This window comes from Apium graveolens, chromosome 10 (assembly GCF_009905375.1).
Source record: "Apium graveolens cultivar Ventura chromosome 10, ASM990537v1, whole genome shotgun sequence".
In the NCBI taxonomy this organism is placed as follows: Eukaryota; Viridiplantae; Streptophyta; class Magnoliopsida; order Apiales; family Apiaceae; genus Apium; species Apium graveolens.
In genome coordinates this window covers 203502458-203514298 of record NC_133656.1, presented here as the reverse complement: position 1 = coordinate 203514298, position 11841 = coordinate 203502458, and positions in this window count along the sequence as shown.

Below are 11841 nucleotides of genomic sequence, written 5' to 3'. Positions count from 1 at the left end.
ACTCTGAATCCAATAAAGAATTCATGATAAGTTTTACCAGCATTTTTGAGATTATAGACTTATAATAGTAGCTGCAGGATATGCAGCATGATCGGTTTCAAATCCCTTTTTAAACTAACTCCTTGTAATATTCTCATTTCATATGTTGGTATCAGGTGAAAATCGTATGTTAGATCTGTTTAAATCCTAAATTTGTTTAATACAATAGCAGGTCATTCTATTGTAAACCGAGATTTCATATTCTTGGATGCAGAATGCCCTGTAGTATCTCATAGAGTGTTTAAATGCTATACTGCTAAAATAATTTATTACATCTAGTAATTTGTATTGCACTTGCTAGTTTAAGTAAAAATTACAAACTGTGCAACCACTCATAAGCAGATTAAACTTTTTGTTGGTGTGGTTACTATAATAAATTAGAGCACTTTGGTTGATGGAAATTGATGTTATAACTTATGAGTTAATTTCAAACCAGCAATGAAGACTTAGTCGGTGTTAATGCTGTCAATCTACAAGAGCACAAAGGTAGGTTAAGAAACAAAGTGTTGCCTGAATGAATGTTTACCAATATTAAAATTCAAGAAGATCTTATACAGTTAATAATACCCATTCAAGGGTTAAAAATATGTGTTGCAGGACTCTAAGCTCCGGGAAACTTTATACATGATCTTGCTCGTGACCTTCTCAGAGCTTTGCAGCAAGATAAAATTATAATATACTGTGACTTGAAACCATCGAACATCCTACTTGATGAGAATGAGTGTACAGAGGCTTTCTACTGCTGCTTCATCGTAAATTACGATTAGGAGGGGAATCGTAAATTTATATAGCCCTGTCAAAGATTTAAAATCGGGTAGTAAATTCCTATATGTTTTACTTTTAATACATGTAGCCAACAAATTGACATTTGATAAAGAAAATTATTATATAACTAAATAATTTTTATTAACTTCTCACATCCATCTCTAGAATTAGTAATTTGGCTGCTACTGAATACCTGGTTATGAAACGTAATTCATGATAAAGCACCGGGCTCCATTGAAGATAAAGCTTTCAAAATCAGTATTACTACTAGTATTACTAGTAGTATGCCTACTACCACGCCAAGGAGAATCAGACTACATATCTTGCACCATTTAGGCAAATTAGACCATGAAGCCATGATTAGATCCTGCTTTTTGAGTAATGGTTTCTAGGATCGTGTCTCTCTTGACTCTTAAGAGATGGTGTCTTAAGAGAGATAGTTAGGGTTTTTGTAATAATGTTATTTTTGTTGTCTTTAATTACTTTCTAACTTTTTTTAAAAAAATTATGTATTTAATTAATTTTTTATTTTATTCTAAAAAATCTTGCTGCATTTATAAAAAGATTACCGAATCAATTAATGACGTTCAAATCTCATCTCATAACTTAAACGATTATTATAATTGTATTCAAAATTTTAGCTAGTTCTACTTCTTTTTATCAACTGTTACTCGTTATTACTAATTAATTAATTAATCCTAACTTGTTAAGTTATGAGTAAAATTTGGTAATGTACACGTCACTGACACCTATTATAGTTAAACAAGATATATATTAATACGATTGATTTTTTTATAGTAATAGTAGCTACTAAAAATAATCTTAAATTTTAATTGATTTCAACTTGAATTTAAATACCAGTATTGTTATCTCGTTGTCCTACATAAATATAATTTTATTTTTAATCAATTTTGATTCAAGTTTGAATACCCTAACAAATTGTCAAAAAAATTGCCTAAATTTAAGCCACAAATTTTGAGTACTTAAATATAGTTTTAAGAAAAGTAATAATGATAAATTAATGTGAAAGATTATTATGATTACGGTAACTAAAGCACACCTTAACTTTATCTTTATCTCTATCTCTGATTAATCTATGTGCAGGTGACAACCTTTAATTGACTTTCATAATCATTATCATTTATAGAATTATAATAATTTAGAATCCTTTATTGTGTAGCTTAAAATATTTTATTTACCACTCTTTCATTAACCCGGCTTTTGGCTTTAAAAAAACCAGTCCATAACGGGGAGAACGAAAAGGCTATGAAATATGAATCCTGCCTTTAGGCGTTGAATTTATCATCCTGGGGCCTATGCAAAGTGGAGTGGACTAGTAGTGCGCTGGCCAATTTCCAGTTATTTATTTTAACGAAAATGTTAATTGCTGATTAAATAATTTTATTTCCATGGCCGGAGAAATATGAAAAGACAAAATCATCCTCACTTTAATTGTTTTTTTTTGCTTTAAATTGTGCATCAAGGAGCATCATTGTCTTTTCACACTATGTTTGTTCTACAAACAAAAAATTTGCTCCGTAAATAGTATTTTCCTATTTTAATTCTTAAAAAAAGTAGAGTATTCCTCTTAAAATTATATCTTAGCTTTATTATTTAGTTGCTTTTATATTTTTATGAATAAAACAAAAAAATAAAGACAAAAATAACATTATTAAAAAAAAATAAGCAGAACGGCAGAAGTTACACTTCTATATATAGCGTAAATAAAACTTAAAAGAAAATTTACAAAATCCGAAGCATCTATCAAAAGTCATGTGTGATCGTTTGGTTTGTGCTATCGCCAGAAATTTATAAAAATAGAAGTCCGTGCATAGAAGGCATGTATAGTTCTGTTTTAGATATTTTTGGAAACGAAAATCTGGTCCGTCCTGATTCGGTCAAAACCGCTCGGTTCTAACCTGGGTTTAGGGCCTTGATAGACCCTATATTTTTAGGTAAAAATCGGTCCGGTCTGGTTAAAAACTCGGGCTTCAGTCCGGCCCGGTCTTTTGCCCGACCCGATAAAAACCCGAAAAAACCGGTTAAAAATCTAATTATTCTAATATATTTTCTTATATATTTATGAATTTACATTTACTATAAATATAAATAATACTTTAAACACATATATATTTACATATTCGTGATTAATAATATTATTTATATACTTTATTGCAGGATTAATTAATGAAAGAAGATATAATAAGTACATTATATATATTTGGATAACATTGATAAAACATATTATTCTATAAGCATATTTATTTTTTTTCCAAATTTAAATACTTTCAACGAAGTAATATTTTCATAAAATATTTCATACAAACTAATACATTTTTATGATGATCTAGTTGCTAACATATGTAGTTTTCAGAATATCTAATAAAACTCGATCCGATTTAAATTAGAAAAAAGTTCGACCCGATCCGATCCGCCCCGAAAAAAGTCCGATGAGGCCTGCCTCGAGGGCCCAAACGAGCTCTGACATTTTCGGAAAGTCCGGCCTAGTCAAAGTCAAAACCCGGAAAGTCCGGTCTGGTCAAAGCCCGGGTTTTTTAAATCCCGGTTAAACCCCGGCCCGATAGATATTTTGTACATCTCTATTTTGTTCCATATTTCATGATAACATATTTTATGATATTTTACGATATCAATTTTAAACCAATCTTGTTCTAAATGCTCCATTTAGGCATTTATGATTTATGATAGAAAGGATCAGTCGTTTGTAATCCAGTCAAAAATTATGTCATAAATTTGTCATCCTAATTGCCCTTATTTGTTATAGTGTTTATAATTGTATTGGTATTTATTTCAAAAAAAAATTAAAAATAGATCAACTTCCCCCAACTTATTATAACCCTAAACGTCAAGCGATTATCAGGCACATTACACTTGTAATTGATACAAGCAATTTTCGATGGCATAATAAGTATCACTTGAACAATTACTTCAAATTTACATAAATTTTGTTTCCCTTCATAATTTTTTGTTGCTCCAATTAGAAACCACCAATTCAAATACAACATACACAAGCATGCACACATATAATAGATCATACTATGATGTTGATACAATAGTTTAAATGAATCGATGCCAAAGATACTTAGCAAACATATGAATTCAGGTCACATATACCTTCTATCTTGAGGGATCATTATTTACTTGTAACGAAATCATATTTTGTAACATGAATGAAATTTATGACCAAACCTGAACTGGTGACATGAAATGTGATTTCTGACTAAGATTTGGAACTGGTAACAAAATTAGGATTTGTGACAAAATGCTAAACTTTTGACAAATTCTCAATTTCTGAACTTGTGACACAAAACTGAATTTGTGACCGTTTTTCCGAATTTTCAACTCAACTATAAACTTGTGCTGATTCAAAGATGATATCTTGAGAGAGTTCGTCAGTTAATCAGAGTTCTATAATAATAATCCCTTTTATATCTATATATACTACCTCCATCCCATTACACATGTCTTTTTTTTTAAAAAACAATCTCAAATTACATGTCAATCTTATCTTTCAATACTAATTTAAAGATAATTTTTCAATATTATCCCACCATTTATTAATTTTAACATTTAACTTTTTTTGAAAATACACTCTATTTTTACTTTTCAATGCATTACAAGTAACTAGCATAATAACCCGTACGAGACATATGACATTTTCTAGATTTTTTTTGTACATCGTATAATTATATTAGTAACATTCTTGATTGTTTAATTATTGGTATATATTGTGTAACGTATTAGATATATCATACAAGTTGAGTGTTTTATCAACATATATAATTTTTTTATGTAAGACATTAACAACGTATACAACGTTTCTAATATAACTCATTAATCAAATTACATATTTTCTCGTTTATATCATGTAATTTATATTTATCGAATGATACAAGAAGGATAGTCACTGTACGTTTAAAAGGAAAATATTTGAAGTTAATACATAAAATATTGTCAGTATGTTCATAAAAAATAAACTAAAAATTAACATATATGTTTAACTCAGAGTCGAGTAAAATTTTTTGGTTTTGATTAAATAAACCTTAGTAATGGGCTATTTTATTACTAAAGTCGCCACTAACATACAATTATCTTGCTTAAATCAAAAGTTTAGTACTGCATAACTAAAGTCATCAAAACCTGTAATCATAATATTCAACAAAGTAGAATTTACGCTACCGTTAAAATAAGTTATTTTTTAAGATTCGACGTCTATGTTGATGTTATATCATTACTAATGTCTTAATTCATTAACTAAAGTTGACACGGTGTCCGTAGTTTATAATCTATTATACAAAGTTAATTTTATAAGATGTTAGATAATTATCAATGTCATAATTTATCAATTAAAATTGGCATATTGCACCTAGTTTTTAACACATTGAAAAAAACTCAAATTTAATTGATCATTTTCATTCTCACAGCATAAAAGGCTTTTGTTATTCTATGCTAGTCCATCAATAAATCTGTATTTAACATTAGCATCAAATTTTTAAAATTAGTTAAGATAAAGCCACATGTGCATGTGTGTATGTAAATTATTATTTGTTATATTTTTGAGTAAATTATGTTGATTTCGTTGATTTATATGCTAAATAATGTATATGTCTAATCATTACTCAATAAATTAATCAAATAAGATGTATTTATAATTATTCAAAAATTATATTTATCTAATAAATAAATTATAATTATTAATATATTGTAGTCGTAATAGCACTGAAAATCAACCCAAATCTAATTTTACTCAACCGAGTATCAATTATGGATGCGACATAAAAATAATTCATATATATTTTAAAGACTAACTACTAATATTGACGAGCTTTTTTTTCAAGAATCCAAAGAGAAATTTGTACTAATATCGTCATTCAAATCATTTCAAGTTTCTTTCATTTATAATTCTAATTTTTCTTTTATAATAACTTGATAACATTGTATGTTATTTTCCTAAAATTAAATAATTTTTAATTTGATAAAAAAAATCAAATATTAGTTGAACTTGTTAATTCTTTCAAATTATCGACTAATATTAATTTATTTTTCTTTAAATATCATAATTTGAATTTTATCAAATTGTACAATACATTATAGTTTTAACATTATTTTCAAATAATTTAAAATATTAAAAAAATCAAAACAGTTGTATGATGTTTTCTAGCATTAAATATAATTTTCGTAAAATTATTATTGCTCATCTTAAATATTTTATTTCAAAAGATTGAATTCTATAATTTTTCAAGTATTTTATATATATGTGAGTTAAGTTTAATTGAGTCCGCATTTTTTGTTGAGTACGAGAGTGCACATATATTCTGCAATTAAAATAGTATATAGAATGTTGTAAAACATATTATAATGCGAATCATGTTATACAAACATCACTCTTTTAATAAAAAATTTACAAACATCGTACATTTGACCAGTAGAATATTGCAGAACATATTATTATATAGAACGAGTAGTTTTGTAGAACATACATGTTCACGTAGAACATGTACATGTTCTACTTGTTTAACATTAATGATACTAATACACGTTTATATTTTGGAGTTTATTATTTTAGTTTTTAAATTATTAAAAATATAACCCATGGACTATCAGATTGGATTGTAATATAAATTTATGATTTTAGACTCCAAAAAAATTGGGACTCCATGAATATGATTACTTTTTAATAACCATATAAAATTGAAAAAATTAAAATTTAAGATTTTTTTCACAAATATTGAATACAAATGTAATTTTAATTAAATTATGTAATGAATAACCTATATATTTTTTGAAGAAGCATCAAATGTCTTATCATTTTTCGGATAACATGTTAATGAAAAATCTATTTTTTATTCTATAGTCGTAATTTAATTTTTTCTGAAGAGAATGAAAATAAGTAGAAATCTGAGATCAACTCTTCACAAATTCACCACCATTAAACAATAGTATAAACCTTATTCATTTTTTTAAAAGTGAAAGATTAAAAAATAAATCGATTTGGAAAAGGGTGGAAAAGTACACGTTCAGAGAAATATCGTTTGTCTATGAGGTCTCTAATTAGGGTTTATTATTTATATGTAGATTTGGAAAGCGAGGACGCTCGAAATGGGAAAGGAAATGAGGTTGTAGGTGAGAGTAACCTAGTTCATGTGATCCCTGTGAAAAAGGAAAGCATTTTAGGCAAGTAATTATGCACTCTCTTTTAGTGATCATGAATGTGAATTGAATAAAGTTATGATTTTGATAAAAAGAAAATGATGGTGTTGATACCAGTACCCTAATGCCTTGATTACCTTGTCATTAACCTATCTTTCTCAGATATTGTTTTATTTTGAATTATTTTGATAACCTCTTTAGAATTATAATACATATGCTTTGTTGACACCCCAGCATTGATATAGCTTTGTCTTATAGATATTGTTAATACTTATGCTTACAACTGATCTCTTTTCAGCTTACATTTCTTTTCATTATTTTCGTTTACCCTACTTGAATCCTTGAAATGAAACTAAAAATAATTTTTGACTTGAAAGAGTTCAAATGATTTTAAAGGTCGTAAAATTTTTTAAAATGGAATTAAGTTTTAGAAATACACTGACTTTATCAATATAAATCCGATACATATTTCTTAAATCCAACTGAAATCAGATTTGATATCTTAGGGGGGTGGGTATGATAGAGGAGTATGAGGTATCAAATTAAATTTTGTTATTTAATTTTTATTTATAAAGTTAAATACAATCTTAAAACATATAATTTAAATATCATGTTGTTTAATCTTAAATAAGTTTTGTGTATTTTTATTTAATACTAGTTAGTAATATTTCATTCTATTTGTTTTAGAATTATAAATTAATATTAAAATTTTATTTTTTTAATCATTTCTATTTAATTTTTTTGTTTGTAAGTTGTATAACAACTTAAATTCGAAATATGCAATATATAAAAGTCTGATTCAATCAATGAATAAAAAATATTTAAATTCAACAAATTTCATTCCAGTATCGAACCAAACAAATGATATCAGGAATGACTCCATAACCCCATACCAACTTAAACTGATTCCTTATTCTAAACTCATACCGTCTTGTGAACCAAACGACCTTGATCCTGAACACTTAAACTAGAGATTTAATCTTATGACTGCTGAGTTACTGCCATGTTTTATTATTTGGAATTATCTTATAGTTATTTGCTGAGCCTTTTAATTCATATTGTTTTTTGTTGATCCAACCTTGGCGGTTAAGCAATAAGATGGTCAGATTTAGGCGCACCACTCGTAAAAGTGTCTATAACGGTCCCTTCAGTACTGTTAGGTTTCAGGTGCCTGATCAGGTGGATATTTAGTGTGACGAATCGTTGAAAGGTTTTTGGGGCATGTAATCTTTTGTATTCAGATAAAATTGGGTTATCTGGCAATTCCAAGTCGAAATTGTTAATCTTTAATTCTAAAGGTGTTGTAATAATATTTAAATTTCTGGTTGATAGTTGTAGTCTTTTCTCTTACTTTATCTTGTATCGGCCCTTGTAGCTCTTCAGGATTTTATTTATTATTTATTATTGTTTAATCGATTATTATAAAGGTATCGTGGATCCTCATTCCTAACCCCGACTTTAAGGGCGTCACATTTATGTGTATCTATTTTCAACATTTAAAAAATAATTATTATATGTATAATTTATTTTTTTATTAAAAAAATATATATTAAAAAGGTACGAGATATACTTTTTAAACTAAAAATTATTTTATAAATAAGACAATTATATGTTTATGTACTATGCTTAACTTTATATTTTAAATTCAATTCTTTAAACTAACTCTGTAAGTATTCTAGTAATTATGTTTAAAGATAAATAACATGTTGTTATTTCAAATACTCACATATTATGTGTATCATTAAAAATGCAAGTAGTATGGTAGAATGGTAAGAAGATGTACACCTAAATCTAAAGAGTCGGGTTTAATTACCATAAATAACATTTTTTACAAAGTTATTTGCCGAAAAATCAATAATCTTTTCATTATTTTGCATTTTAACCAATCATCTTATTTTTTCCACATAAACCCAACAAATTTTAATAAATTGTGAAAATATTTTAACTAAAGTTAATTATGGATGAGGTGCACTATCAGCCTACTTATTACAATCCAAACAAAATCCTAATTACAATGTTTTTAAAAAAATCATCTTTTCCACTCAACCCTTAAACAAATAATTTAAAATTAATAAATTGGTTTTTTTATCTCAAATAGAAAATTAATTTAGGTAGCAACTCATAATTTCGAATATGATATAAAATGAGGATATACATTCATGTACATGCTTACTTATTTTTAATATATTACAATAATCTGCAAAAATTTGTTATGTCAGTTATTAGAAAAATCTTGTAAATATTAATTTTTGATGATATAAATCAATATGTGTACTCCTAGTCTCATATTACTTGCCTCTCACTTGCACAAAACTGATAGCAAACTAATTTTTTCATTTCTTTAATAAATTAAAGTTTATTATTTATATTGTTAATTTAGAAAAAAAAGTAAAATAATTTGTGAAACTGTCTTTTTATATTCACCTTAAAATATGTAACAAAAATGAAAATAACAAATATTGTGAGATGGAGGGAGCATTTAATAACATGTTTAATATCAACTTTAAATATTAAATCTAAAATTGAAATTAATTACTTTAAGTGATAATATATTAAAATATTATAAAGTTTGGTACATAAATTTCAGTGGCAAATATAATGAAGACGTAATATATTGTACCATTCAGAATTTGTGAATTTGTGATGCCCTTAAACTCGGGGTACTGATTTAGGGCTCACAACACATATATTAAACAACATAATTAATATAATATAATAATTAACCCCGAGACTTATAATAGGATCTTTACAGGATAAGGTATGAACAAGACTATAACTATTAACCAGGAGTTTATAATTACATAACCAACTTTATTATTAAAACAATTTACAATTCCGAGTTGGAATTGCCAGATAACCCATAAGTATCCGGAACCAAAATTTACAGAACCAAAACCAAAGCGATCTTCCCACTTGCCATCTACATGCGTTGGAATAGCAAATCTAACAGTTTGCAAGGGGCCACTAAATACACTATTATGCGCTGTGCACCTAAGGATCTCCATCTTCTTGCTTAACTTCCAAGGATTAGATTAAAATAGAATAAATGAGTCACAAAGCTAAGCAAGTAACTAGATTTAACAATTATAACAATTAATCTTTGCAGTAAAAGGCTAATTATCCATCTCAACTCAGTTTCAATATGATTTAGGGTTTAAGCCGAGGGTTACGAGAATGGTAATAAACAGGGTTCTACAGTTCCATTCAAAATATCTTTCTTTTCAAAACATTTCCATTTTATGTCATTTCCAAGAATTTTGAATTCACTTTGTTTTTAAATAAAAACAGTGCTTCCGCACAAATATCTCTTTTTGAAAATAAAATCAATATCTTTCGATTGAATTGCATATCAATTTTCATAAATAGATAATACAGGTGATCAGCCCGTGACCTTCATCTGGTCATTAAAGGTGCCTAAGACATTATTTGGCCTTTATAAATATCCCGGTCACTCTCTGGATTCAATAACACACCGTTCCATCTCCGGCTCAATACACTTGGTTGGACCACTGTTACATGGCCGCTTAGGCCTCCAATATTTAGGATTTCATTGAAAACCTTTATATTGGAAAATCATTTCACTTTTTAAAACTTGACTTCATTTTAAAATATTTACCGACCTTTGAAATCATTCAAACTCTTTCAAGTAAAAAATCATTCTTAATTTCATTTCAGGGTATAAGAATATAATAAGGATCACATGGAAATCAATAATCAGGGTTTGAACAAAGAATGAGCAGAGGTATTAATAGCATGAGGTGTAACCAAGCTTATGTTTATAATCCCTAATTACCGAACAGTAAAGGTAGTATCAATGTAAGCTATCGATTAAACACCTGTATCAATAAGGTATAGGTATTCAATCAACACAGCGATTATGAAAGCAAAGTTATCAGTGAACGTAACATCAACAGGGTAAAAGTATCAACAAAACATAAAGGTTATCAAGGGTACAATGTTTGGGTTACAATTAGGATTGATAAGTATCTAGAAGGAAATTAGGTTAAGCAAGGTAAAGGTGTAACATTAACAGAACTCATACTATCATTTAAACTATCTCTTCATTTCATAATCATAATCCTTGTCATTATAAAAAGGGCAGAGTTACTTGTCTCAAATGCTTTCCCTTTTTATCTGAATCGGGTTTCTATCACTTAGAATCTTCTTTCCTTTTCTAGTTAGCGGTTCCTCATTTTATAAATCTATAATAAAAAATAAACTCTAATTAGGGACCCTTATAATTAAACGACGTTCCTCTGACGTCTAAACTTTCTATCCTTTCGCACCAAATAACATACTTATATACATACACATGTAGTTTATATTCACCTTGTCACATGTACACATAATCACATCCGCTAAGTACTTATACTTAAATCTTTATCGATTTCACACTTCTATGCATCAAGTAATTCACTTATGGCAAGTCACGTAACCATTATTAATAGCATCATCATACCCATATACTTATATTCCAATATCTAAGCGACTTTTATTATCACTTTAGATTTATACGCTTTTTAACTATTAAACGATTTACTAATATTACGTTTCTACAGAAAATTCGACATGAAGTATTCATACTTAAAATAACCATATACTTAATCCAATCAACAACAATCAGCTATTAAATTTCCAATTTATTTACTACATCTTCGAAATCAATGGAAATACCAAATTTCCGACTCAATAAAACCTGAAAATTTACCACTAACAAGCAACTCTATTTTCACATAAAGTTCATCACATATATATAAAAATCATCTTTAAATAATTCTCGAAAAAAAATCTTGGGAAACGACTCAAAGAGTTTTCCGAAAATAGAGGAATTTGACATACATCTGTTATTCTATACAATAAGCAAAT